The sequence below is a fragment of the Melozone crissalis genome, unplaced genomic scaffold (genome assembly GCF_028551555.1).
Source record: "Melozone crissalis strain CALT ecotype California unplaced genomic scaffold, PUWL_Pcris_2 ptg000018l_1, whole genome shotgun sequence".
NCBI lineage: Eukaryota > Metazoa > Chordata > Aves > Passeriformes > Passerellidae > Melozone > Melozone crissalis.
Genome location: NW_026535796.1, coordinates 39,728,981 through 39,756,592, shown reverse-complemented (window position 1 = coordinate 39,756,592; position 27,612 = coordinate 39,728,981). Strand labels below are relative to the sequence as shown.

At 45.8% G+C, this 27,612-nt stretch overlaps 1 protein-coding gene across 4 annotated transcripts in view; it reads left to right on the top strand.

Annotated features, from left to right (window-relative positions):
- The first annotated feature begins 8,945 nt into the window (after positions 1-8,945).
- Positions 8,946-27,612, top strand: part of FOXN3 (forkhead box N3) — a 202,821-nt gene continuing 184,154 nt past the window's right edge. For all 4 annotated transcript variants that reach the window (XM_054275777.1, XM_054275776.1, XM_054275775.1 and 1 more), the window contains exon 1: positions 8,946-8,997. The gene's annotated coding sequence lies outside the window, so the exon portion shown is untranslated. The remainder of the gene's footprint in view (positions 8,998-27,612) is intronic.

The window sequence follows — 27,612 nt, the reverse complement described above, 5'->3', positions numbered from 1 at the left end:
TACAGAACCAAAATTTCACAAGTTAATAAGTGCCAGGACCTGCTGGCTGGAGTCCACAGGATGTGGCCTCCTGTCTCCAGCAGCATTCATATTCTGCTCTGTTATTTTAAATATTTTATTGTAGCATTATCTTGTCTAGTCTAAACAACAGTCCCACTTGCTCTTGAGAGTTGTAATCTGAGAGGGAAAATGTTGAAATTTGTTATTATCCCCAGTGTTTGGACACAGACACAGAGAGGTGGATGCTCCACAGTCAGGACCCTACCATTCCTTTGATACCCCAGCCTCCCCTCTGCAGTTGCACAGTGCAAGAACCACCAGCAGCCCCCCAGTCCCTCCCCACCTGTTCCAAGGCTGTGCTCCTTTCCCAAGCACAGGGACACTCATCTCTCTCGAGTGACAAGGACGTGTGTGGCGTCAGTGGCATCAGTCCAGGTATATATTAATGGCAGAAGACAGAAAAAACTGTGTCCCACATTCTGAGATGACCCACCATAGAGAAAGATCTGAGCTGTGATGTTCCTGCCTCTGGATATGCTGTCTCTTAAAGCAGGCAGGAGTTCAAATCTCCAAAAACCTCAGGTGTTACTGGAAATACTATTGATGTCTGCTTTGGCATGTGAAGTGTGCATCACTTGCCTCATTGCTTTAAAAGCAGTAAATCTCTATTTATCTTGCTGGTTACTTAGTAATGAAAAGCAGTGGCCAAATCAGTTATCTGAAAGGGGCTAAATGACAATTTGCTCCACACCCTATGCAAGGCAGATTCAAAGCCCTTCTTGGTTCCCATGACTGGGTCTATCCAGAGTGCTTGAAACAGGCCAGCATACAGTGCTCTGCCATCCTGGCATGTCCAAGCAATCCTGCTGCTGACCAGCCAAGGACACATGGGTATTTCTTAAGTTCCCACTGTGATGAGACACAGCATCCTGTGACAGTTTATGAACAAACAGCAATTGTATTTAGTCATGCCTTAAAATTTGGTAAATGTCCTACCCAGCTGTCTCAAAGCATTTCCAAACCTGGTCCCTCTCTTGACTCAGGAATTCATTGCAGTGGGTAAGATGTATTCATAGGAATTTGTTTGTGTTTTCCATTTTCCACCTGCAAATTGGGGAGAAGGCTATTCAGCCATTTTTGTGAAGGGATTTGGGAACTCTGCAAGGAGAGTGCTATTTAGGTGTCAGATATCAGTAGCAGCCTGTCACATTGAATTCAGCAAGGGAATGGCTGGCTCTGCTGTTGCAGCATTCATGGAGGACTCAACTCCCAGATGAATTAAGACTCTCTGTGTGACTGAATCTTTTTGCATATTCCTGCCTCACCTGTAAAATGGAGACAATAATGTTTCCCTGATTGAATGAATTTTGAGAGATAGTACATTAATGCTAGTGAGACCATCACCATGCAACACCATGCAACAAATAATTCTGCAATAGCCACACATCCAGCATTCACCTGCATTTGTATTTAACAGCCTATGGAATGAACTGGACTATTAACACCTCTACTCTAAGGCAAAATGCTTGGAGACCACATCCAGACATCCAGGTATCTGCTGAACTTCATGGCGTTTGGTGTCCAAGTTTGAGCTTGAATATAGATTGCACAGCTAATTCCTACTTAATTTATAATAGCCTGAACCTCAGTGTGAATGCCAACCCCTGACTTATTAGGAACCTGAATCAACTGCCCATTTTGTGCCTTGGGTCTACGTCTTGAAATTACTCTATTGTCTGCTGCAATCTACTCTAAAGCTGGTGATTTGTTTCTACAGGAGGCAGGGAAACATTATGTTGCCAAACTACTTCCAGTCTTTTCCAGGACTACAAGTCAGGGAATGGTGGATAGATCTTGTGATTTCTATCCTACAATTTAAACCAGATGGGCTAGCCTTGCAGCATAAACATTCAAGCAAGAAAAGCAAAAAATTGGCAGAAGTTGTTCTGTTTCCTGAATAACTGTGTTATTATCACTTATATTTTTTAACGAGAGGCATATAAAGCTCGTTTACAAGATTGCTTGATCACTGTCTTTGATTCATCCCAATAAAATGTGGAGGTTTTGTTTTTGCTGTACAATATTCCAGCCCTACTGCTTGTAACAGGTACAGGGGCTAATACATGTCAGCTTTCCCTCTTGAGAAAAAACAAGGTGAAGACACAAAATGCAACAGCTGTTGCATATCCAGAGCCATTGGGATGTGAGCAGGACAGGAATTATTGCAGGCAATGAGAGAGAGGAAGGATTTAACTTGAATCAAACCTCAAGACAAAGATTATGAACCCACAAGTCCACAGTATTTTATTGTTTGTTGCCACCATGTTTACTTGCAGTTCCTTCATTTTGATACAGGTATCAATACCTGAAAAGTATTGAATGTGTGGCTGGCATACTGAACTATTAGAGTAGTGGTGAAAATCTCTCTCCTGTTCATTTACCCTTTACATACATGAAAGACAAGACAGTATCAGAAGCAGAGGCAAAAAAAAAGACCCAGATAATTAGATGCTACTCATCTCAGAACTTGAAAGCCAGTAAAATAACTTAGATGCTGTGAAAAAACATCTGCCATAATTAAAATGGCTGATTGGTGAGAGCTGCAGTGAAGGCCAGTGTATGGGGCCATGCTAAAAACATTGCTGGAAGGAGCCAGATCTACATACCTGGGGAAATTCAAAGCAGTTGAGTTTTACATGGGAATTTCAAATCACAGGCTTGCAGGGTGAATGCTTAGCTTCAATGGCACACAGCAAATCAGCACAACACCAGAGAAGACTTGAAGGTCCTCCTCCACAGCCCTGGGCACCAGCAGAGCTAAAATTTACATCATTTGCCCAAGCCATGTCTTGGGAAGCTGTCAGGAACAGCCATCGTGGCAGGTAAAGCCCCAGGTTTTGACAAATCCCAAAGCAATAGAGATTAAGATGTTAATGGTCTGATTTTCACTCTTTTGACTTTAATACATGTGCTGTTCTACCCAGGGCTGAGGCACTGTGGCGACCCCATAGCCTCTGAAGCAGATTTGGGGATGGAGTGGCTGAATTTGCTGAGCTCTGGGAGATCTGTCAGGACAGTTGCAGAAGCCACTTGGAGCAGCATCATAGCATTTTCTGTCTGTTCCTCAGCCACAGCAAACTGGGATGCTCTGTGATTTTAATCCATCTCTGTGTTAGATATTTGCTTGAACCACCTGAGGAAGCAGTCTGTGCTGAGCAGGGTTACCTTCTGCTGAAGGAGACTGGTGCTGTCACGCAGGCCATGATGGTGATTCAGCAGCGTGGCCTCAGAGGCAGAGCTACACCAGGGAGCAAAATCCTGAACCCTGCCCAAGTCAGAGGCAGGAAAGTGCAGCTGCCTGTGCTCAGCAGCATGGGGAGAGGGCAGCACGGAGGGTGCCACACTGAGAAGGGTGGCAGAACCACAGGAGGAGTGGGAGTACCACAGAGAAGGGAAAAGGCCTGGGAAGCAGATGCTGATGTGAATGAGGAGGGATAATGAGCATCCCTATGTCTCATTATACCTCCTCATTCTGGCTAGATCTAGAACAGCCAGAAACACTGACTGAATTTTTGTGGTTGCAACAAAAGTAACAACCTGTAACTGTTGAGTAAATTCCAGGATGATTGATCGAAGAATTGAAAAGAAAAAGTAATTTTACAAAACGTTGGAGACTACCGTGCTTCCTAATGATTCCTTCAGAGAGTCAGCTAGGGCTAACTTTGGAAGTAGCAGAACAACTTCTTAAATGTTTTCTGGTGGTTTTATATTATTCTAAATTCTGATTCTCAATACTTATCAGTTTTTTTTCCCCACTAACCATAAAGCATATGCTATCTTGTATCCTGGTTACATGAGATAAACAGATAACGTTATTTTTCACAGTCAGTTTTTCAGCATTTCTGCCATTGAAGATCCTCTTCTACAGCTTCAAGCTGGAAAAATCTTTGTGGCAGATTTGGCATTGCCTGTAATAATTTATGAATGTGATGTGTTGACATGTTTATTGTGTGCATACATTGAGCTACTTCAATAGCTGGATTGTCAAGATGTGTACCCAGGAGAGAGAAAATGGATCCAGGCATACATTTTTGAGGAAACACTTGGGAAACAAAGCAAGTGCTCCTCACTGTGATGTTTTGGCTGGGCCCCTGTTAGGCTCACTGGAGAGATTTCCCTGGGAGAAATGTGGGTGCCTGCAGAGGATGACATGAAAGACCCTGGAGAATTTAGAGAGGACCATTTAAACAGACATTTTTGTGAGCAAGATTCCAAAAGAGGTTGAAAGTGCTCAGATCTGTAGATGTTTAATTTAGTAGATGTTGGCAAGGCTACAAGAAAAAGTGCATGTGAAATGTTTTTTAACCAACATGCTTTATTTCATGGGTTAAAGTGCTCTTCTGTTTTAAAAATGTTTCAGTCATGCAGGAAGGCTGAAGCTCTCATTCCTCATGTATGTGTGTGAGCTTGGAAAATGCATGGGGTACATAGGCTGGAGCTTGTATTTGGTATGGTGCAGGGGAATCAGATTATCCCAGGCATGGAAAGGTAAAAGCTCAAGGCCTGCTATAAGCAGAAGGCAAGCCAGAAAGATCACTGCCAGCTGGGGATATAGCAGTAACCATAAGAAGATCATCACCTTTCATATAAGCCCTTACATATAGTTCTACTAATGGCTTTTATTAAACATTTAAGCCTTAGCATTCAAGAGACTGATATTTGTTACAGAAAAGCTGTCCTATTAACACAAAGTACAAGCTGAAACAAAGCTAATGAGCCTTAATACTTGCAGGATAATTCAAAGTTTAAAGGTGGTATTAACAAAAATAAAATAAGGAAGAGTGGAAAACTCCAGTTTCATTGTCCACTAGAGAACCTGAGTTTTTTTCCTTTTGGATCATAAAATTAAATCTATTGCTCAACCCTTACACTGTTACTAAAGTAGTGCAAAAACACATATATGTGCATAATTAAGTACCCCTCTGTGACCATAAAAGGTCTCAGTGGCTGTTCAAGGGGAAGGTGAGTGGGATTTGATTCAGCAGCATGAAAGGGGGAATGGCATTACTATAATCCCCCTGTATTTCTTTACTTTGCTGGGGCCCAGCCTTATGTGGTAGAGTGATGGGCTGTACAGCAGTGGCAACTGTGTTCCAGTGCAGAGTCTGGGCTGTGTGCCCTGTGCATCTGAGACACAACGGCAAACTGTCCTGGAGCTGCACAGGTATTTATCCTATGGAAATCATACTTCAAATCAGACACACAAAAAACCTGAGGCACTGGGTATATTAGATATACCTGAAAAGTTAGGTGAATTTTTTATTTATTTGTCTTCTGGTTTTGCAATGTCAGATATGAATGGTAAATGGGTAAGTGGAAAAAAGTCACTGAGTCCTGCCCTTGAAAACATGATCTATCTTAAAGCACTGGCACTTCAATCTTTGTGTTCAAATGAAGAGACCAAACAAGTTCAAGAAACAAACAGGGTAAAGAGCACTGCTATAAAATGACATTTTGGAAGTGACAAGTGACCAGTTGTATAGTGACCAATCTCCTACAACATTTATGCTCAATTTCATGTGGCTCCCATTAGCTACACGACCTATCCCTGGAGCTCCCCATACATCCCAGTCTTGGTAAAAAAATTTGGAAATATAAAAAGGGAATGGGTCTCAACATAACACAATGGAGTTGTGGGGCAGGGCACATACAGGAGCACTGTTCACATCTCAGGCAACACCTAGCTCCACTCCTTGATAAATATTCACATCTTGCTACAGCAAGACCTTGAAGAGGCTCAAGGGGTTTTTAGAACTACTCAGTAGATGCAGTCAGGCTCCTTTTGAGCTGCCTCCCCTGTGAGACTGGAGCCTTTCCCAGGAGGGATCCCTGTGGCAAAGGGCCTCTCCTCTGTTTGACCATGGAGCAAGCACCACATTGTGCTGGCAGCAGAGAGAAGGCAGCAGAGAGATTTTTTCCTGAGGTAGGAGAAGAGTCACCTGTGCCCTGGGGCTGCTCTGGGGGCTGCAAACTCGGCCAAGAGACAGAAATAACCCAGGAGTTGTTAGCTGGAGAGCTTGGATTTACAGACTCTCCAGGAGAACAAGGCTTAATGAAAATCTCCAAGGAAAATGAGATAAAATGGACTGATGTGGACATCAGAAAACTTCTACAGCATAAATCATAAATTCTCCCCAGTTTGGAGAGAGGTAAGAATTTCATCTCCATTAATTTAATCCGGCAGATAGAGATAACAAAGCAGCCTCTACATGGGAGAGTTAACATGGCTTAGATTGATACAGAGAGACAAGATGCACTTGCAGGCATAGGAAAAATGCATCTCTGAGAAAATTTCCACTATTAATATTTTTCCCTTGCAAATGTGGGTCTTCTAAAACACTCTTTTCTTTTGGAAGGATCTAAATGAGGAGGAGGTGGGAAGTAGAGCTACAAAGCATGTAAGAAAGCCTCAAATACATGAGTGGGAGGAAGGAGGAAGAAATTAAAGAATAATGAAGCTTGCATCACTGAGAGCAAACAACAGAAGAAGGGAAATGCACGGCACTTGTGGCTCAGTATTAAGGAACTTAGGCTGAGGTTAGCAGAGATGCAGGCACAGAGTAATTCAGATGATCTGATCAAAGAACAAAGAAATGTTAAGACTGATTTCATTAGGAAAAATACCTGCCTTAGAGTTAATGGGTAAGCACAGGAGAAGCACTTGTTCGTATTGTTGATATGAAGTAGTCCTGAGAGGATTATCAGCACCTTTAGTATCCAGGTTCATTACAAGGCTTGGGCATTGCTTCAGTGGGGCCAGGATTTTACCCTTCATGGAGTCTGTTGACATGTGTGAGATTGCCTTATGGGATGATGTTGCAAACAGATATCTGTATTTTTAAAAACAAGTAATATAAATCTTGTTAGCAATATGGTGCCCGGGGTCCACAACTCTAGCTGCATCAATAGTTGAGCCCAAATGTTCAGCTACTCTTGGAGTGTTGTCACTAAAAGAAAATCAGGCACTTCTACTTTGAGAGCCTCTCCAGTGACCATCACTCCAATGGTTATCCATCTGAACCAGGAAACAAGCCTGGAAGAGGAGCCTGGGATTGGGTTCATTCCACATCTGATTTTTGTCAGTGCTTTGCTGTAAGGGCATTCAGCAAGCCAGGCTGATCTATCCCAACGCAGTCTTTGAAAATTTTGCAGAGCTTTTGCAGAGCAGTCAGTAGAAAACTTTCAACTGAACTGAACGAGGAACCTGTGTGTCTTAAACAGGAATCCTGTGGGATGGGATTGTCTGTGTCACCAAAACCACCTACAAAATGAAAACTGTAACTCTGCTCAGGAAACCCCAAGGTTTTATATTCACTTTGGAATAAACTGAGCCCATCCATCCATTGAAGAGGCGAGCATCGGGGAATCAACAGGAGGTTTTGCCATCTGCACAGGCAAGCAATGCTCAGGAACTTAACCAGGACCAAGATGGGAGCAGGGAGAAGTTTCATGCCAGAAAGTTTTACAAATGGAAAGGCTACGCTGCTGCTACAACCTATAGCGGCTTTTAAAATCAACTTAGAGACAGCAAGAAAAAAGGGCAGAGGAACAATTTTCCATTTCCTAGTAGAGCTGTATTTGATACAGATAGAAAACCCTATTCCTTCTCTTTTTTCAAATCTTGGCATTAAAATTCAGAGTTGATACTTTTTGTGCATTGTTGTGCAATGTGGTGGTGCAAAATCTGAGTCTCCTTGTATCATGCACACAGCAAAGCATGTTGATCTAAGGTTGGCAATCCTGTAGAGTAGTGGAGTTTGGGTAGGCAGGAAAAAGAATTGGAGGGGCGGAGGATAACAGCTGTCATTTTTTCATGTCCAAGCTTTGTGTCCAAGAAAGAATGCATCTCTTAGGGCAAAAGAAAAAATCTCATCCCATCTTGAACCAGCCATTCCCACATTATGATAAAATAAATCTAAAAGGATAAGCTAGGCTTTTCCTGAAATCGCTACAGCAATCACATACACCTCCAGTTGTCTTTCTACAGGGCTCACTTAAAATTAATAATTAAATGTCCATTACAGGCTTGACAGTATCCAGGTGTGTGGCAGTGCTGATGGCACCAGCTCCCTCTGGGATCCTGCCAGCCTTTGCACTTGCAGCCAGGCCTCCGTTCAGCCCAAAGCTCCCCCTCACCTGCCTTCATGGCAGCAAGGCAGGACAAGCAGCAGCAGGAGGAGGAGGCTGGAGGAGGCTGCAAAGGGCCCGAGGAGCAGGCAGGAGGAGGCAGGTGCACTCTTGGCATTGCAGCCTCTTCTGGCGTGGGGAGGTTTCTCTGTTTCAGCCCTAAATACGAGGCAAGGAGGTGTCAGGCCTCAGTGAAGCTCCCGGCGGGTAAGACGGTAAAGAATAACAGTTTCAGTTCTGCATGTGTCGTTTTCCAACGTGTAAAAGACGGCTCCGGTGGCACGAAGGCCGTTCCCAGTCGCAACGCGACGGCCAAGGAAGGCGGCCGAGCCGTGTGGGCACCCGCCGGGGGTTGTGCCGCGGCGGGCAGGCCCGGCCCCAGGGGGACAGCGGGCCCGAGAGGAGTCCCCTGAAGGCAAAGGGACAGAACGCGTGGGACCTGCATCCTCCGCTCGAGCCTGCTGCATCCCCGCACAGCGGCAGGAAAACACCCCCGAGGGAGCAGCGCCTCTCAACCTGCCCCCGCCAGCTTCCCGCTCCCGAAGTTTTTCCTTCGGGGCAGCCCGGCGCGGGCACCAGCCGCCGGCTCCGGGGGCCGGCTCGGCGGGGCGGGGCGGGGCGGGGCGGGGCGGGCGGGCGGCGCTAGGGCCCGGCGGGGCGCGGCGCCGCCGCCGGGGGCGGGCTGGGGGCGGCAGCGGCGGCGCGGGCTGCGGCTGCCTCCGGCTGCTCCCGCCGCGGGGCGCGGAGCGGGGCGGCCGCGGGGAGCGCCCACCACCCCGCGGCGGCGCGGGAGCCAGGACGCGGACTGAGGTAACGGCGGGGGCGTTTCGCGGTGTCATCGGGAGCGGGTGTCCGCCCGCCCGGGCTCGCCGCTATCGCCGCGCCCCGTCCCTCCCGGGCCAGGGAGCCGCGGCCAAACTTTTGGGGCCTCTGGGCCGGCGGCTGCCGCGGGCGGGCAGCGGCGCCGCCCCGGGCCGTTTGTGAGGGCTGCCCCGCGCGGCTGCCGCCGTCCCGCCGCCGAGGAGCCCCGCCGGCAACGGGCGGCGGGGAAGGGAAGGGAAGAGAAGGGAAGGGCGCCCTGGGACGAGCCGGAGCGGCGTGCGGGGCGGCTGCCGGGTCGCATCTCGGGCGGGCTGTGCCCCCGACAGGGCGGCCCCAGGGCTCCGGCCCCGGCTCCGGCGGGCGCTGCTGGGGCAGCAGCGCAGCCGGCGGCGGGCAGCCCCCCCACCGTTCCCTTTTGTTCCTGCGTGCCGCCGGCGCTTGGATCCCCGCCCGGGAAGAAGCCGCTCGGTACTTCCCGGGCTCCGTCTGTGCCTGCACACCCGCCTGAAGGGCATCCTCCTCCGGTAGTGTTGGCCTGTCAGAGCCGCCGGGAAAGGGATTTTCCCCTTCTCACAACAGCTCCCCGTTGCTTGTCGGTCTTCAGCGCCGGCTCTTCCCTTAACTGGACTTACCGTGTGTTAATTCCTTCACAATTGTATGCGGGTGTTCCTGCGCCCTGGAGAAGGATTTCCCTATTGACTTGCCGACTGTGATGCGGCCAGGTATTATTTACATCATCAGAAATATGCCCGTGTAAATCTGCTCGCACGGTTACAGTGCGGCTGCTCTTAGAGCCCAGTTTGCCGAAACTTTAATTGCAGCAGGCGATGTTGTGCCGTGAATCCATTTCCGTCAGGGCGGGCCGGTACTCCGGTGGGATAACGGCCTCGCCGAGGCGATCGCGTGTCACGCAGGGACAGATCCTGCTGTTTCATGGGATGAATCAGAAACAGAAATCAGCCAACAATGACAATGAGTTTGTGTGGTTTCTAAAACAATCTGACGTGGTAACGTCTGTTACGGGTACAGTAAATGGGGCAGCAAACCCCCAATTTTCTCTGGCACAGCCCATGGATCAGCCGGTAAACAGCGTAAACTGTGATCACTTTGCAGCCGAAAATATAAGGCCTTGCAGCCCTGGCTGCCGGAGCGTTACGTGTCATTAAAGTGGCTCTCTTGGAGGAGAGGGACTGTCCCAGGAGCTACAAAATCTATAAACACTTTTCTGATTGGTTTAAAAATTTAGACACAGGAAGCGGATGGTATCTAATAACAGACAAGTGGAGACACTGTTGTCATGGAAACTGAGAAGACTCCCCCCGCCCCCCCCCCCCCCCCCCATGTATTAAAAAAAAAAAAAATAGGCAGGAGAAAAAAGTCTGCATATCATCAGAAATGCCTGCAGACCGCCTTGGCTGCTGTTGCCTTTCCCACAGCATCTGTTGAAACCTGAGAACATGCCTGTCAAATCAAGGTCATTTTACAATAAAACCCTGCACCGCCGCCTCCCTCTCTCCTCCCTGGACCTTGTCCTGCACTTTCCATCCAAGGAGGAGTTGAGGAGGTGCAGCCACCTGTCCCATGCCCACTGGTGTCCTGCCCCAGCCTGGCCTGCTGCTGAGAAAAGACTCAAAGCAGAAGGATCGTGGGGCTTAAAAGGCAAAAGTAACAAGGGTTGAGTTTTTTAGAATTGGATGATCAGGCCATGTTTCTTTCCATGGGCATCTATGGACCTGGGAAATAAAGTTGGGATTGATTTCCCTCTGTTCCTTTGTATTATGAAGCTATATTAAGATATAATGATTTGGAGTTGCATATTAAGTCTATTTCATATATCTGCATCACCTATTAAAAAAAAGCGGTGAATGACTTTTGGAAGCCCTTTGCAATGCTTTTAAGAAAAAAAGAAAACACATTTCTGTTACAGCATGCTATGAGGAGAAAAGCAGAGATATGAGAATAAAATATACTTCATTGCTGCTGAATGCAGCATGAGAAAATCAGACTATTATTGTTGTAAATTGAAGTTTTACTTTGCTGGACTATTGAAAGTTTATTGTGTGTGAAAGGAGAGGCTATTTTCCTTTTGAAGCAAGAGAGAGCTATTTCACAGCAAACTCACAAGAAAGGTGTTAATGTTTTTGCTTATTTTCTTGGGCAGCACCCGTTGATTTCAGATGTTTGTGATAGAGAGATGCCTTTGAGTATTCACTGCATTTTATCTAAAACATTTCCTTTTGTTCCTCTCTTTAATCTTCATTTTGTAGTGACCAAGCTGAGAAATAGCACTTTAGTGCTTCACCCGCTGTATAAATCATCATCATTTTGAAACCTTAAATGACTGGTTTGCTTGCATATTACACTTTTTGTATTATTATTTCTTAAGAGAACCAGAGGCTGATGATCAAGTCTTGCAGATCAGGAGGAAATCTTGCAGGGGACTGAGGTGAAGATGATCAGTAACCTCTTTACCCACACCCTTGGATCTTGCTGTTCAAAAAACCCAAGCAAGGCCTGACTTTAAAACTTGGTTGCAGGCAGAGCAGGCTGAAGGGATGGTAGGGGCAGAGGGAGCAGTGCCTGCTTCTGGTTGAGGAGTCCCTGTTGGCAGCTGGGCTGGCACCAGGGTGCAAGAGGTGGTGGGCAGAGGCTTAGGGACCCAGGCAGTTGTTTAATCCAGCTCACTTCTGGTGAGACAAATGCTGCTTTTAATTGCTGTGGAGCTCAGATGGAGAAAGTTTGGCTTGGTAGCAAAAGTGTGCTGTTGCTTCTAGAGGCGAATTTCCTGTTGTTGGGAGCAGCCTTATCGGCAGGAAGGTTCAGGGGCAGGAAACGTGTCGGTTACTTGTTTTTACACGTTGAAGGAAATGAGCTGGATTAGGTATCTCCAAGGTTGACCCTTCATCACCCTCCATGTCTGTGCTACTTTATTTATCTCTAATGATTTTAGCTTGTGAAAGTTTTATGATGTCAGGCATTCCCAAGGGAAATGCAAGAAGTTAAATGCTTGTGTTGTCCTGTCATTTTTTTGCTGTTATAAGAAGCCACCCCACCAGCCTCTCTGGGCTATGTTTTCAGATGTGTCCAATTTGCAATTTTTACCTTTTGAGCCTCATTGCTGATACTCAGCTGGGCTTTTCTTTTTCTTCCCCCATTAAAATGAAAGATCAAAAAATGCACCAGTTATTTACTAATAGCAGCAGTTCTTACAGTTCTGAACTGCCTTTCATCATGGATCATAAATCACTTTACAGAAATTAATGTTCTGATATCCACAGAAGTTGTGGGAGCATAGGAAACTGAAACTTCGCATTTCACATGGACTGCACAAAGTTGCAAGGCAAATTAGGAGCAGAGCTGGGAGTCAAATTAATTGCCCCTTAATTAGCAATTGCTAATGGATTAAAACTTAGAAAATATGTTCATGTGTCCCAAGTGTACTCACGCTAATGCACCAGTGTGGTGTGTGTGTGTTTGGGGTGTGGGGCTGGGGGTGAGAATATAAGCAGTGGTTCCAGAAAATGCCAGTTGTTTTCTGGTCTCTGCCCAGCGTGGTTGGGATGCCAGGTTGGAGGCTTGTAAGGTTAGACAGGGCTTTGGATGAAGGTGCAGAGCAAAGGTGAGGGCTGCAGTTTAGCTCTGTGTGTTCTCATAAGCAGGGAGGCCCAGGGAAATAAACATTTCTCTGATGTCAGCTCACAACGGGGTTTTTATGGTGTTAAGCTTTGCAGAGGGTTTTGAGGGGGAAACATGGAAAAGTTATATAAATTTGTGAGAAGCTGCCTGGCATGCTGAATAGATTCAAGTGGTGGGTTTTTGTTGTAGGAGATGTCTTGGTGTGAGGAGCTGTTTCTGGCAGGAGAAGCTGCCAGGGCTGTCTGGAAGCCTAGACTGGAGTGGAATGGGACTGTTGTGGTTGATGCTGGAATTTGCCAGTTCATGACTTTAGATGTAACACAATGCAGTGTGACTTTGGCCACAATTTTGACATATTTGTAGTGAAACTGCATTTGCCTTGTTACCTTCTGTCATGACCAAGCCAAAGTAAAATTGTAACAAAATAATGAAAAAAAAAAAAAAGTAGTCCAACAGAGCAGTGTTTCAGTTAAGTGTAAAATTACAGCTGTGTATTTTCAGAAGTGATCAGCTGATTCTGGGAAACCAGCCTGAAGTTCTGCAAGGCAGGGCATTTTTTGGGAAGTGATTCTGTTCTAGTTTGGGAAATTCTTCCCCATTTAAAATGCCTCAAGTTGAGCTGCGAAGCGTAAGAGCAACTCAAGCCCTCCCTAAGCTCACTGTAAGACTTTAGATGCCTTTGGCATCCGTGGGACTTAGAGCTGTTCTGAGCTGAAGCTGGCTGTCTAGCCAGGAGTTTGTACCGTGGGTGTCAGTGTAGCCCAGGAAGGAGTGAGGCTCCCTGTGTCCCGTTTGTTCCCCTTGGGGATGGGTGCAGGGCAGGGGATAGCCCTGCTCTGGAGGTGGCTGGTGAAGGGGGCCTGGGCAGTGGCTGGAACTCACCACAGCTGGACACACAGCTTCCAGGTGGGCTCTGTAGGGCCACCTGCACATTAGCCCAGGCTCTGGTGGCCCCTTGCTGGCTGGCGATCAGTGCCTCCCCACTACTCTCAGGGAGGTACATAGAGGACACATTACGCTCTTACAAAATTCTCCATAAAATGCATCTATTCCATAATGTCTGCGAAAATTGGACAAGCTAAGTCTACTGGAGGCAAAGCTTCTATTTATTATGTTGGACAGTATTTTGTTGCTCTTTTATTTCTTTTGTCTGTAGTCTAAGAGTCTCTGCTGGAGATGGTTTTCTCTGTGTCCACACTGACTGCAGGACAGACAGATGGCAAGGCTGTGACCTCTGATCAGGCTTGGTAGGTGCCACTGAATGGAAAGATCTCCCTAGATGTTTTTTCACAACATTAGCAGGAATTTGTATCAATGTTAGCTGATACAATGAAATTTCCAACGCTGAATGTTTTACATTTTACTGGAAATAGATTAAAGCCAAATAAAGACAAGTATTCCAGCGGTGGGATGCGTGTGGCCTACACCAGTTTCTTCCTTTGCCTGCCTCCCATGTTCTGAGTTGTGCTGGGACCCTGCACTGAACTGTTTGCTTAGGCAAAGTGTGAGATTCCCTGGTGGGATGCTAATGGCAAAGTGCTTACCTGCCACCAGCTTGCTGATAGAGCCCGCTCACCATGTCTGGGCACATTTACTTTTGTTGCAAGGAGAGCACTCCAGATGTCCTAACAGACGGGACTTTATGTACAAGGCAATCCAAGCTAGACCCTGGAAAGCATTTTACAGAATGGCAGCTTTGTTGGAAAGTGCTTTTTAATACTACATGGCAAAGCCCCTGTTCTTTTCAGTGCAGTTCTCTGCCAGACCTTTGCCTGCCCCACTGAAAGCGGTGGCCTCGTGTCTCCTGTGGCCCTGCTCTGCTCCCAGGCTCATCAAACCTCCCCTGTCCAACCCTGGCACCCCTGCAGACCCTGCTGCAGAGCTGCTTTCTGGTTTAGCTCTTGGGCTTCGTAGTGAGGCTGAGCTTTTCCCTGGACACAACTTCTGGCACAGCACACAGACATGAACTCCCCAGCCCATCCATAGAGAGCCTGCTCACTCTTCCCTCAGTGACATCTTCCTGTGGACAATTTAATTGCTGGCTGGGCTTGCTGTGGAGAGGAGCAGAGGTATTAGAAGGGGTTATGAGAGGTTATTAGAGATGGGAGGAAGCTGTAGGTCTGACCCATCTAGATTTAACTGATTTATGTCTCATTTTATCCTCAACTCCAACTTGTTTTGAACTGGGTTTTACAGTAGATCATTTGTAGAAGCTACTCAATTAATATGTTAATTTTAACACCAGATTTTGTAAAGCTTTTATGTTGGAGGTGGTGAAAGGATCCAAATGTTTTGATCCTATTTCTATCATTATCTTCACTGTGTTTTTCTTACTCTGTGCTTTGCAGAGAGGAGTGAAATTTTAATAATTCACTAATATACTTTCACTTCATTAACATTTTCTCATTTTGGCATGGTGCATATGGTGAAGTCCTTAGTACTCTCATTAAAGACCTGATCTTGCCTCCATGTTCTTGCAGCCCTCCAGGTGTGGAAACCCTAAATGAAGCTGTTATTCTAGTTTTTTGAAAAGTGCTTTTCTTTCTTTTTTTTTTAAATAGATACTAATCTGAAAAAAAGCATATAAGGTGTTTTTTGGTGTTTTTTTTTCTGTTTTGATTTTTTTTTTTAATAAACTGGAAACATTTATACAAAGATAGCTACAGTGGCTAGGTCAGATCCACTAAGTGCCAAGTCTTCACTGTGGTCCAGAGAGTGTGAAGATGCAGGGTGTTATTGTGGTATCCATTGCATCATTTTATACTGTGGCATGTTTAGCTTAAGCAGAGATTTATACTGGTGTTAAAATGGTTATGAAACTTTCAGCTCACCTGGGATAGCACAGTGCTTGGTGTTAGGGGGCACAAATAGCAAGTAATGCTTCATGTAATCTTGGTGATTCAGTACATACATTTGCAGATGTGCCCACCTTGTGTTAAACATGTGCCTTTTAATTGTGCCTGAATTTGAATTTGATGTTTAGCTTTCATGGTGGCTCTCCTTCCTTTTTAAAATTCTTCTTTAAAATTCTTTTTTTTCTCTATTTTATTATAACATAAATCTGTGAATTAGTGAATGATTTGTTACTGTCAGTTAAATATTGTTAGCATACCAGATTATTTCAGGTATATTCAGAAGGCTTAAGGAGCCAAGCACTGGCTTAGGAGTGGTCAGTGGGTAGATACACAAGGCTGGAGATTGGAAGAGAATATTCTGAGTTGGGAACAGTGGAGAGCTAAGGCATGTGTAAGAATTTCAGGAGTCGTGTTTTGAAAAGAATGTGGCTGTTGGGAGTCCAGAGGGCAAGAGATCACAGTAATAAATACGAGAGATGTTGAGGGAACTGGCTGAAGGTTTTTACTTGTCAAATAGAATATATTTGCTTTTAGAGGCACCAGGACAGAAACTCATCTCTTGTAAATTGGTGTAATGCCATTTGAGTTAGTGTAATTACACTGACTTACACCACCTGAAGGTGTGTCAGGTGGTACTACAAGAAGAGTGAGGCTGTGAAGAATGGTGGAACTGGAAGAGGTTATAGGCCTGGGCAACAGGGAGCGTGGAAGTTTGTTCAGAAGGGATAGAGAGGCTGGGCAAGCAAAGGAAGTTCACAAGGTCCATTACAGCTGTATTGGGTTTGATTTGATGATGAGGGGCCCAGCAAGAGATGTCAGCAAGGCAGGCTGAGAGATGGGCTTGGCTGGAGAGGAGAGTCAGTGACAGAAAATACATTTCACATTGGCACAGTAGGAACTGGTGTCACAGTGAATAAGGTCATGCCCAGGGTGTGGAGGGTGTTCAGAACGGACCAAGACTGCGGCCACAGCAGGAGCTGGGGGAGAGGATCTGGAGGTGCAGAACCATTGCCAGACAAGGACGAAGAGAGACAGAAGACAACATCTCATAAAGCCAAGATTGGACAAATGTCATTCTGTCTGAAAGGAGGAATAGCAGAACCATAAAATATTACTTAGAGTTAAGAATAGAAAGGGAATGACACTGACTTCTCTAAAGATATGAGCCATGAGTAATCTGTACTAGTTAGTAAACTTTGAAAAGCTGAACCATAAATAAGCTACATCTTCACTGGTATGTCTAATTTTCCCCTCCTCACTTCTTTTCCCCTCCTCACTTCTGTTGCTGCCAAGTAGTCTCCTGTAATGGTGCAGCAGGCCTGCGTGTCCTGGGGGTGGTCACAGCAGCGTCACTAATGGCGCTGCCGCAGCTGCGCTGTGCCGAGCTCTGCCGAGCTCTCCTGGGGTGACGTGGCCCTGTCAGCCCCACTCACCCTGGGCACCCCCAGCTGGGCACTGTGCCTGCTGGCCCTGCCATCCCAGGCAGGCTGCAGACACCTTGCTCAGGAAATTCAGAGAGGTGCTGGGAAGTCACAGTGTCCTGATTAAATGCACCGGCATTGTAGCTGCAGTTGCTGCACCCCAGATATTGGACCCCAGGGCAGGGAGCGGTGCAGTGCTGAACCACCTGTGGGTGCAGGGGAGGCAGCAGATGGGTTCCTGCTGGTCTGCTGTGTCTGGCAAGAGCAGGGCTGGGTTGTGATGAGGAAGGTCTGAGAGAAACATTGCAGCTTCAGTTTGTGTTGTGGCTGAACAGGAGATCTCACTCGGGATGTAGTAGCTTTATGCAAGGAGGAAAAAAGCACAGACTGGAAGAAATGAGGTAAAATGTGGGGAAAATGAGATTAAAATCTAGGAAAAATGTAGAACTTGGGCATATGTATTAGTATGGTCACCCTTGTTTACTAGCCCATCTCATTAGTGCAGCAACTGTAAGCCATTCATGGTCCTGGGGCCCAGTGCAACAACTGCAACCAGCCTGACTGGAAATGGGACTGAATTAATTGTACCAAAACAAGAAAAAAACACCCAAAACAATCCAGCACGAATTGTGAAAAGTTAAGTGTTTTAAAAATCCTTTGTTTTTGCTAAGCCAGGGTACCGTTTCTGACAGGTGAGGAAATCCCCATTTTCTCTTGGTGACTCTGGTGATCTTCCAGACCAGCACCTCGGAAGCAGCCAGCCTGGGTGGAAAAGTCAGTCTTCAGAAACAGAAGTCAGTGTCTTTAGAAACAGAAAGCATTTTGGCTTTCCAAGTGGACTGGTTTGTTTCCTAGTTGTATGGAAAGCTGCCATTGCAGCAGTTTGAGAAAATAGGCTGAGCATCCTGAAGCCAAAATGGTTGAGAGTGTTTCCTGGGGAAGGCAAGGAAAGATGTGGTGGGCTTGGAGGCACAGTAACAGGTGTGAAGCCTTTCACTGTGGGTCACTCTGGGTTCTCCCCAGAAAGCAGCAGTTCCCCTGTTGCAGTGCTGGGGCTGGGAATCCGAGGGCCTGGTCCTGTTGCAGTGCAGTTTGCAGGAGGCAGAGGACTGGTGTGTGCTCCTGCAGCAGCCTTGCTCCCATTCCTAGAGGGCTGACAAGGAGGCCATGTGCCCTCAGCTGTCACCCAGGCTGATTAGAGACTGTGGCTGTAGGATCAGCTTGTCTGGTGCTTTGTGCCTGTTCCATTGAAGGAATGGAGCAGATGAGAGGGCTGGACATGAGTATGTAGCCCCTGAGCCCCTTTTTAAGGGTATAATTTTACAATGCTAGTGACAAAGGTTTTTTTTTTTTTTTTTACTAGGAAAGCAGTGTTATCTTTCCTCAAAGAGCTGCAGGAAACAGCCTTTGCTATGCTGATGTTGGGAATAGTATTAGTCTTGCCCACTTGCCCTTTCTCCCTTTGAGGGTTGTGTCCCAAGCTCTGGTGGACTCTACCCCCTCCCCATATGGTCTGCACTTGGTTTATTTGATCCAGGCTTCCTCCCATCTTGCCTTTTGTGCTCTCTCTCAAATGAGGATGCTCGATCATGGTGTGATGTGCACAGTTCAGGAAGTGCTTTGAAATCTGGAGCAGAATTTTTTGGTAGTAATTTTTATTCTGAGTTTGTGTTCAATCTTGCTTGCTACTGTTAGCTACTGCTAGTTCTGTGGGGATACCAGGTGGGATCAGAGAGCAGCAGGGATTCCAGGCATCCCTCAAAGACACAGTATGGAAAACCAATTTTCTTTCTGACCCCAAAAACTTACAGTTGATATGAGGTATTTGGAGCAAAAAATCTCTCCAATACAGAAGTCTCTCTACCAATATAATTATTTGTCCTGCTTTCATGTTTCACATGCTTTATTTAAGCTCCTGTCACCCGCTAATAACTTAGGGACGTTGGGGAAATTTGGAAGGTATGCACAGTACTATTGGCATTTCTCAAGCAGCTGCTACTGGCCTGCTTATATTCAGTGGATTTCCTACTGTCAAAAACACTTTTAGCACATGAATGAATGGGCAGGGAACCACCTAAACATTGATTAATGTTGACAGAAACTTCCCTCCCACCTTTCACTCATTCAAAACAACGATGATGAAGGCAGCAGAATTCAGCTCTTGGGCTATTGGAAAGAGATGGGTTTATTTCAGAAATAGAGCTCTCCTTTGATGGGGTCTCTGGAGTGCTAGTGCTGGGAATCATAGAACAGTCTGAGTCAGAAGTGAGCCACAAGGATCTTTGGAGTCCAGCCCCTGACACTGCACAGAATTAGCCCCAAGAATCACACCATGTGCTTGAGTGTGTTGTCCAAACACTTCTTGTACTCTGTCGGGCTTGGGGTTGTGACCACTGCCCTGGGGAGCCTGTTCCAGTTCTCAATCACCTCTGGGTGAAGAACCTTTTTTATATCCAACCTAAACCTCCCCTGACACAACTTTGGGCCATTCCCTCAGTCCTGTCACTGTCATGACAGAGCAGGGGTCAGTGCCAGCCCCTCCTCTTGCCCACAAGGAAGTTGTAACTGCAGTGGGGTCTCCCCTCAGTCTCCTCTTCTCCAGGCTGAACAGACCAAGTGACCTCTACTACTCCTTGTATGGCTTCCCCTCAAGGCCCTTCACCATTTTGTGCCCCTCCTTTGAAGGATTTCTAACAGCTTGATGGCTTTTTTACATTGTCACACAGGACTCCAGGTGAGGCTGCCCCAGGGCAGAGCAGAGGGGGACAATCCCCTCCCTTGCCTGGCTGGCAGTGCTGTGTCTGGTGTCCCCCAGGACACGCCTGGCCCTCCTTGCTCCAGGACACTGCAAACTCAGGCTCAGCTTGCCATTGACCAGGACCCCCAGGTCCCTTGTCACAGCACTGCTTTCCAGCCTCTCACTCCCCAGTCTGTCCATGCATCCAGGGTTGCCCCACCCCAGGTGCAGAATCTGACATGGATTGATTGTTTCCAAATGCAAGGGGCAAGAGGTTCAGCCTAGGTGGGACATCTGTGGGTGAGGAAGTAAGCAGCATGGCACTTTGGAAAAGCTTCCATTCTGGTGCCAGTATGGGCATGAACACTGGCAAAAACTGAAACTTGTTCCTTCTCATGCCAAAATCTATTGATTGTGGTAGTCCTAGCTGATTTCAGTGAAGATTTTGCCTCAGCAAACAGCTTGGCATTTGATCATGTAAATAGTTTATATTTCAATTCCAACTTTGCATATTCAGGGGGAGCTCCCTAGGGATACAGTGGCAGTGGTGTTATGGACGCAGAATTTGGTGCTCCATTGCTGTCACTGATACAGTGATGGTGATAATGGTTATCACTAACTTGTATCCCAGTGGTAGGTAAAGTGTTAGAATTTGGCTGATCCTCAGAAATTTTTGCTCTGTCAAGTGCATCTTCCATTGATACCAAAGGTGATTTATGTGACTGTTCCCATTCTGGCAGTGTGAGTGATGCACATATGGCTCTTTGGAGCCAGTGGGTGAGAAGATCTTGTAATACACAGGTGTGCTGCAACCCAGATTTTTGTTGTTGTAACTGTGATATCTTTATTCTGTTCTGAACAACACAGAAACCATTGCTTGTTTGCACAAAATTCAGCATTTTACTGGCCAATGAAGGGAGGAGCACAGGGCCAGACTCGGGCCCCTGGGAGCATTGTATTTGTCTTTATTGACTTGCAGTCTCTTCAGCCCATGGACTGATCTAAGAGTCCTGTGACACTACAGGAGCAAGTGAAGATGGGCTGTCAACACACTTGTTTTGTGGTGGGGAGCTCTGATGTGCAATGACTGAACCCAGCTAGCAGCCTTTCCCCAAGTTACTGTCATCGAGTTTCGGTCTTGGCCACCACGCTGTACAGAACTGCAAGAACAGAGTTGTCTTTATATTTGCTTGGCTGAACTTCTTAAGGAGGAAACAGACAGATGTGGACAGCAGGATCACTGAAGACTTTTTTTAACAGCTAGTAAAGCTAGCTAAGCCTAGCTAGCTAGCCTAAAAATGCCTAAGTATCAGTCTAAAGAACTACTTTGTGAGCTTCAGAAGAAGGAAACATGGTTAGGCTATAGAAATGCATCCACAGAGTTTATTACAATATATTAATTACCACTGCCTCTAGTTATCCATCATTAATAAAGTGATTTACTTCAAGATAAAGAAATGTGCATTTTCATGTATCTTTGTCAGTCAGAAGCACAAGATGATATTCCTGTTCTACTTCTATCTTGTGGTATAAAATAATGCAACTCCATTGAAGTCAGAGGTGGATAGCTGGGGAGAAGGCAGCTTCCTTTTTTGCTAGAGAGCTTTAATACAACATTGTTTTATTTCTGCACAATAAAGTTAATAACACAGCCAGTGTATTTTGGAGTTAAGTCTTTCTAGGATCTCTATATGTTAAATATCTGTGAACAAACTTTATAGTTGCTTTGTAGGCCCTCACGATATATCATTTTGAGCCACCTTCTATCTATTACATTTTATCTGCCTGCAAAATCCATTTTTAATTCTGGCCATATCTCCTTTGCGATCACTTGCCAGAAATCTATTCCCAGGATTCTCCTTATTTTAGTGAAATATCTCTGCTTCAGCACCTTTCCCAAGGTGGCTGATCTAATCAGGGCACTATCAGTTATCATTTCTCATTTCCTTTGCTAGCTCTGTCAAATGCAATGCACAGTCTAACAGAGTGACATTCAAATACTCTCAGTAACCAAGGCTATTTCCCTTTCTTCTGCCCTGAGAAACTTGGTTTGTATTAGGCTTCTTAAGCATATGCCCTTTGCTCTCTGCATGTGACTTATAAAATGCACTCTGAGAAGAGTTAATGTTAAGCAGATGAAATAGCTGCCTCTTTATTCATCACAGTTAAGTTCCATTGATGGTGACCATCTGGATTTAAAATCCCATATCCACAACTTCGCCTTTTCAGGTATGGAAGAGCAATGCTTCATTCCTGCCAGCTGTGTAAGAGAGCCCTGCTTTGCCATCAGAGAAATGAAATTTTTTACCTCCCTGTTGCAGAAATTTGTTACCTTCCTGTTGCTGCCAGCCTCTCTTGTCTTTTGCCATATTCATGTTTCTCTTTTAAATGGAGTATGACTGTATGCAAAGGTCAGCATACACCAAACAGGGTGTTGTGTTTCTCAAATAAAGAGTCACCTGTGTAGCTGGATCCTCTGCTAAGGTTAAATGTGGTTTCTATAGACACAGGTCCAGCAGTAGCATGCAGTTTTGGCCTCTGGTTTTTTTTTTACCGTGGGTGACAAACCTCTTAGTGTTATCTTAGATTGCTATCACAGACTAAGGCTTGTTTTAATTAGTCTGTGGCTGACTATTCCATCCGCTCTGGAAGATGGAGTTATCCATGAGTGCCCTCACAGCCCTTCCTTCTTTGCACCATTTAACATTGCTGTCACAGGCTCTGCTTTGCTGCAGACTCATTTCTCCAATGGTTTTTGTGAGGGCCAAAGCCTCAATCCTGCTTTTCAGGAGGAGAGCAGGGAGCAGGCATTCACCAGACTGGCTGGGAGTGGGAAGGGAACTCTCCATGCACTTGTCCTGTCTGCAAAACACCATGCAGTGCAGTGCTTAAAATGATGCTGGGAGCTTACCATGAGCTCAGCTCTTGATTTCTTTTGAATTTCATAGAACCAGTTTTTTTGGGTCATTTTTCCCCACGCTGTATGAATGAAACAAACCCATCTTGAAGTCTGCATCAGTCCAACACATGTGTTTCCCCTGTAGCCTGTTGTGGGCTACAGAATTTAATTTATTAGTTTCAGTCAGGGAGAGGAAAAATTAGGAAAATGAGTTTTAAGCTGACAAAAAGAAACAGTGTGATTTGTTATTTATGGTTCAAGATACAACACCAACCAGGTGCTCTGTGTTCCAGCTCTTTGGCAGATCTTTTGGTGAGCCTTATCCCAGATTATTGAGTTTCTGGGGTAGGGTGTTTGCAGTCCCTCCAGGATGTCCCTTGGTCACTGTCCCTCAGGTTGGCTATGGAGCTGCAGACTGGGGAGCATCTGCCCTAGCAGGGGATGGCAGAGCGAGCATCTGGATGTCCTTGAATGGTAATTTCCAGTGTGGCTAAATAACAAGGATGGTGTCTAATGGCTTAAAAAACTGCACATAGTGGCATTTTTTTCCAGCTATTTCTTCACTGTAGGAAGGTAGAGAAATCTGTGTTAAAATAATAATTAAATGCTGACAGTACTAAATTTCTACCCAGCGTGAGTTGGCAGCAGATGCAAACCAAAACATTAGGTCATTAAAGAGAAAAGAAAAACCTGATTAAATACCTCTGAATGTTTTTCTGATTAGGTATTCTTAAACAGAACATGTGGCTGTAAGAGAGGGGTGTACTTGATAGCAGCAATTGCTTTTGAGGGGAAAGGTAAAACACTCAAGTTTTAATGTGTATATATGTGTATTTCAAAGGATTTCTTGCTGATCTTAGCTATGAGCCATCACAAAATCTCCCTGCCAGTAAATAGGCTTCAATGTTATGTTTCTGGAAAGAGCAGTTAACAGTGACTAATGTGCTCAGGGTTTTGTTTGGGTCTCTTTTTCCTCTTCTCTAGCTAGACAGAGTTGATTTTGCACTTGAGAGTCCAGCAGCCATGGTGTACCTTGCTGTAGCAGTGGTGGTGTTGAAGCACTGTGAGGCTGCAGTGTGCATCCTGCAGGCACAGAGAGAAGGGTTTCTGCCCCAAGGAGCTTGCTGCCATGGGGGAGTGGCATGTGAAATCAGGTGAGGATTCAGAGGGGAGAAAGAGTGATATTGGGTACAGAAACCCCCTTTACTTCATGGCCACATCATGGCCAAAGGTCCTCTGCTCTTAGAGGTGAGCTGAAGGCTTTTTTGTCAAAACACACTTTTTAAAGCACCTTTAGCTGAGGAAACTGAAAAGTAAAACTTGTCCAAAGGTACATTTATAGGCTGCCACTTTTTACCTCCTGTTTCTTCCTTTGATGCTGTCCATTATATATTTGCTCCCATGTACTCTGTAGAGATGTTTTAGGGGCTGATACCAACAGCACATATCTGGTGCTCCTTCCAGGTCCTCTTTAAGGAATGTTGATGGAGATAGCAAGGAGGGGAGTAAGCAGAGTTGCTGGGGAGCTTTGTCACTGTAGCAGAATTGTGGCTGCTGGCTCTGTGGAAAGCCCTGGAGCTTGGAGGAGTGGGTGGGATGCTGCACATCCCCTCTCCAAGTGCCAGGAGCACCTCTGAAAGCTGTATGACCTCTGTGGCCAAAACACACTTCCCAGGCATGTGCTGGGTGTGGAGGATGTTCTGGCTCTTGTGGCTCCTGCTCCCATTGTATCACAGCAACTCTTTGGTGTGTGTCTTAAGGTGCCAGCCCTGTGAGACACCACAGGGTCATCCTGCCCTCTCCCTGCCTTCCCCCTTTCTCTGCATACTTATATTTGAGAAACTGAGGAATATGGGGTAAGAGAGAGGATTCACAAGTTATTTCAAACTGTTCTGTTGTTCAGAGATTTAGCACAGGGTAATGCAACTTCTCCCTGTATTATTATACTCTTGCCTGCACCCAGAATATGCATATGAGCAATGAACTCACAAACATAATTTCTGCTACCTCCAGGAGGTAGGGCAAAGGTTCCTCTGAAGGAGTTTGAAGAAGGCACAGCATATTGTGCTTTAAAATTTTGCTCAGCACTCCTAGTGGACTTTTCAAAGATCAGCTGGCATATTCATTTTTCCCTTGGGAGCTGTATAAGTTACAGTTTTTGTTTTTCTTCACTATGCATTCCAGAAAACAATTTCTCAGGAAGAGTGGTTCTAGTTTATTCTCCAGATTATCTGTGGTTTACTTTTTACTCCTAGATAAAGGGGCTAAATAATCTAACTGTAATTAAGGCACAGCTGGGGTCTCTGTATGGGCATACGTGTGTCCAGATTTGAGAACTACCACTTTTACTTGCAGTGTTGCAGCTGTATGGCCTCAGCACATCAGTTATTTGAAGGTGGGCAGAGGTGCTCCAGTGAGCCTGGCCTCTGCTCAGGGGTCAGCTCCTCAGCCCCCTGGAAATACCCTGGTTTTGGAAAGCAGAGCAAAGGGCATATTTCTGCAAATGTTAGAGCAGTGATTTTTTTGCAGTTAAATGCAGTGACCAAGGACAGCAGAAGATTTTGGCTTTATTTCTGTCCTGCGTGAAAATATGCCAAGCAAAGAACAGATGGGGTCAGGGGACTGCCTGGGGTTGTCTGGGTCTTGGGCTGCCTCCATCCCAGCCCTGGTGGCAGCAGAGTGACCTGCTCTCCTGTCTGCTGCCTTTGCTGCCCCTTGGTTCCTGCCTCAGCCACAGCCCTGCAGAGTGGAACATGCCAGGGTATCCATCCACAGTGCGCTCTGGGGGAGTTAAATCCCCCTGCATGAGGACTCTTCCTCATGAGAATCGGCCACCAACAGACCTTAGTGACAGAAAGTGGCTCTGGGAGCTTGGCCCTCGTATCTCCAAGTTCATGGGTCTTTGTAGTGCTAGCACTGGGTTGAGACAAGCTGTTTCTCTGCTGACATTAATGTACTTGACCCTACAGAGTGCAAGGTAGCCAGGCAGTTACAGGCCATTAATCTCCAATTGCTCTTGTCAAGTATTATATTCATTAATCTGGGCCAAACAGTGGTTTAGTTGTTGGCATGGACCATGATAAGATATTTTATCTCCTGGTTGGTGCTGAGTTAGTATCTAGTTAGCAGCTTTTGCAACCCTTTATATGGGTGCTCTCAAACTTCACCAGTGGCTGCACCAAAGCTAAAGCTCAGCATTGGTTCTTCTACTGAATGTGCCTTCAGACGCAGCTCCTTTTCCTGTGCTTGGAGGGCTGGCTCTGGGAAAGCTGGCTGATGCACAGGTGCCTGTGGACAGGGGCTGCCTGCTTTTACTTCTACATGGTGCATCACTTAGTCCAAGACAGCCAAGAGGCAGCTCCCAGATGGGCTGCTTTTTCACCCTGTGACCTCTTCAGGCCCACCTGGAAGGCAGGTGGGTTGTGTTGTTTCTGTACACATTCACACACTGATTGTATTGCTTTACTTAGCAGAGGAGGAGCACTCCAGGCATCCCACAGCAGAAATTCCCCTTATTCTTGGACACTGCCCAAGGGTTACTTGTCAGAACAATAATTGCTGAAAAATAAGGATGCTGAGCAGCAAGACTTGTGAAGTGCTTTGATAAGGCAGGCTGTGATGATTGTGTGTGGAGGGGGTGTCCTTTTGTTGCTTGAATGGCTCTAAAAGGATTCAATAGCCTTTCTCTGGCAAACTGCTGGCGCGTAGTAGGGAGTTTGTGTGAACAAGTTGTGCAAGCTCAGTGCCACCGTACACATACTGATCTGCGCTGCTACTGAGGTGAAAGCTGTTTATGTTTTAATGTATTAGGTTCTGCCTGCGCCCTTCTGTATAGAAGTCTTGTTTTGAAAGTATAAGAAAAACAAGAAGGAAGAATGTGGAGATGTTTTAACATAGCAAAAAGCATTTTCTTCCTACACAGTGCCATTTCGGAGAGGGAACAGCTTCTCCTGCAGTTCTGTTTTGGTCTAGGTCTCTCTCTGCAGAGATTTAAACATATGCTTATATCAGTTCCTCAGCTGGTGTGTATCTGTTGACATAGTGTATATACTGACATAAAGCGTGGTCTGCAGTTACACCACCTGATGTGTTTGCCATGCATCTTCAAACTTAGCAGAGTCCTCAGGTTTTAAACATGGTCCTTTATCAAAGCTGTAGCTGAGGGCTTTGGGTTTTTTGTTTTTGTGAGAACATTGACATTAATTTCAATAGTAAAGGAAAAAGACCGGGAAGTTGCTTTTTATCTTGACATCTATAGGATTGTTTTGGGTCTCACAAAGCAATTGCCCTTTTGCAGCAGATGGGGATCATAATGCAGCAGATGGGGATCAGGTTGAACAGGCTGTGACACACCTGGGGCAAAATCCAGATGTGCTGCTTGTTAGTGAAGAGTTGTCAGTGCAAGACTTGTCCTTCTCTCGGGAAGCTGCTTGCAGCTGGATGCAGGTCCATGCTGGTGGGGCACATAACATGCTCTGTTTTTTCAGCTAGTGCTGCTTCAGGTCTGGGTCAGAGCAGGGATTTCCAGAAGTCCATGAGTAAAGCTGGAGCACAAACCCGTGGAAAATCCATGTGTGTCCAGGTAAGTGGCTGTGATCACTCCAGGCCATCGCTCTACTCAGAAGAAATAGAAATTTGTGAACTGTTGGGGCTGCTGTGCCTGGTCATGTGAGGTTTTGCTTTCAGATTTTATTTGTCTGTGGATTTTTTTTCTAGCTGAAGTAGCATTTTAGGAGATAGGGTAACAACTTTAACCTCTGATCAGGACATCTGTAAAGAAGATAATAATCATCAGTGACTAGGATAAAATCCCAGTCCTAATGAAGGATGTCAATGACTTTTGAAGATACTGAGATCATCTGTGGTAGGTTGACCTCATCAGCTCTGTTAGATAGTCTGTAAAGGACACTGTCAGGCCACAGGAATGCAGTTCTCTAATTTTTGTTCTCTTGATTGCTCTTGTTTTTGTTCCTTGTTTTCTCCCTAAATCTAAGCATTTTAATGTTTTCATCCTATGTCCACACATGCATTCTTTTGCTAATGAAAGAAAGGAAA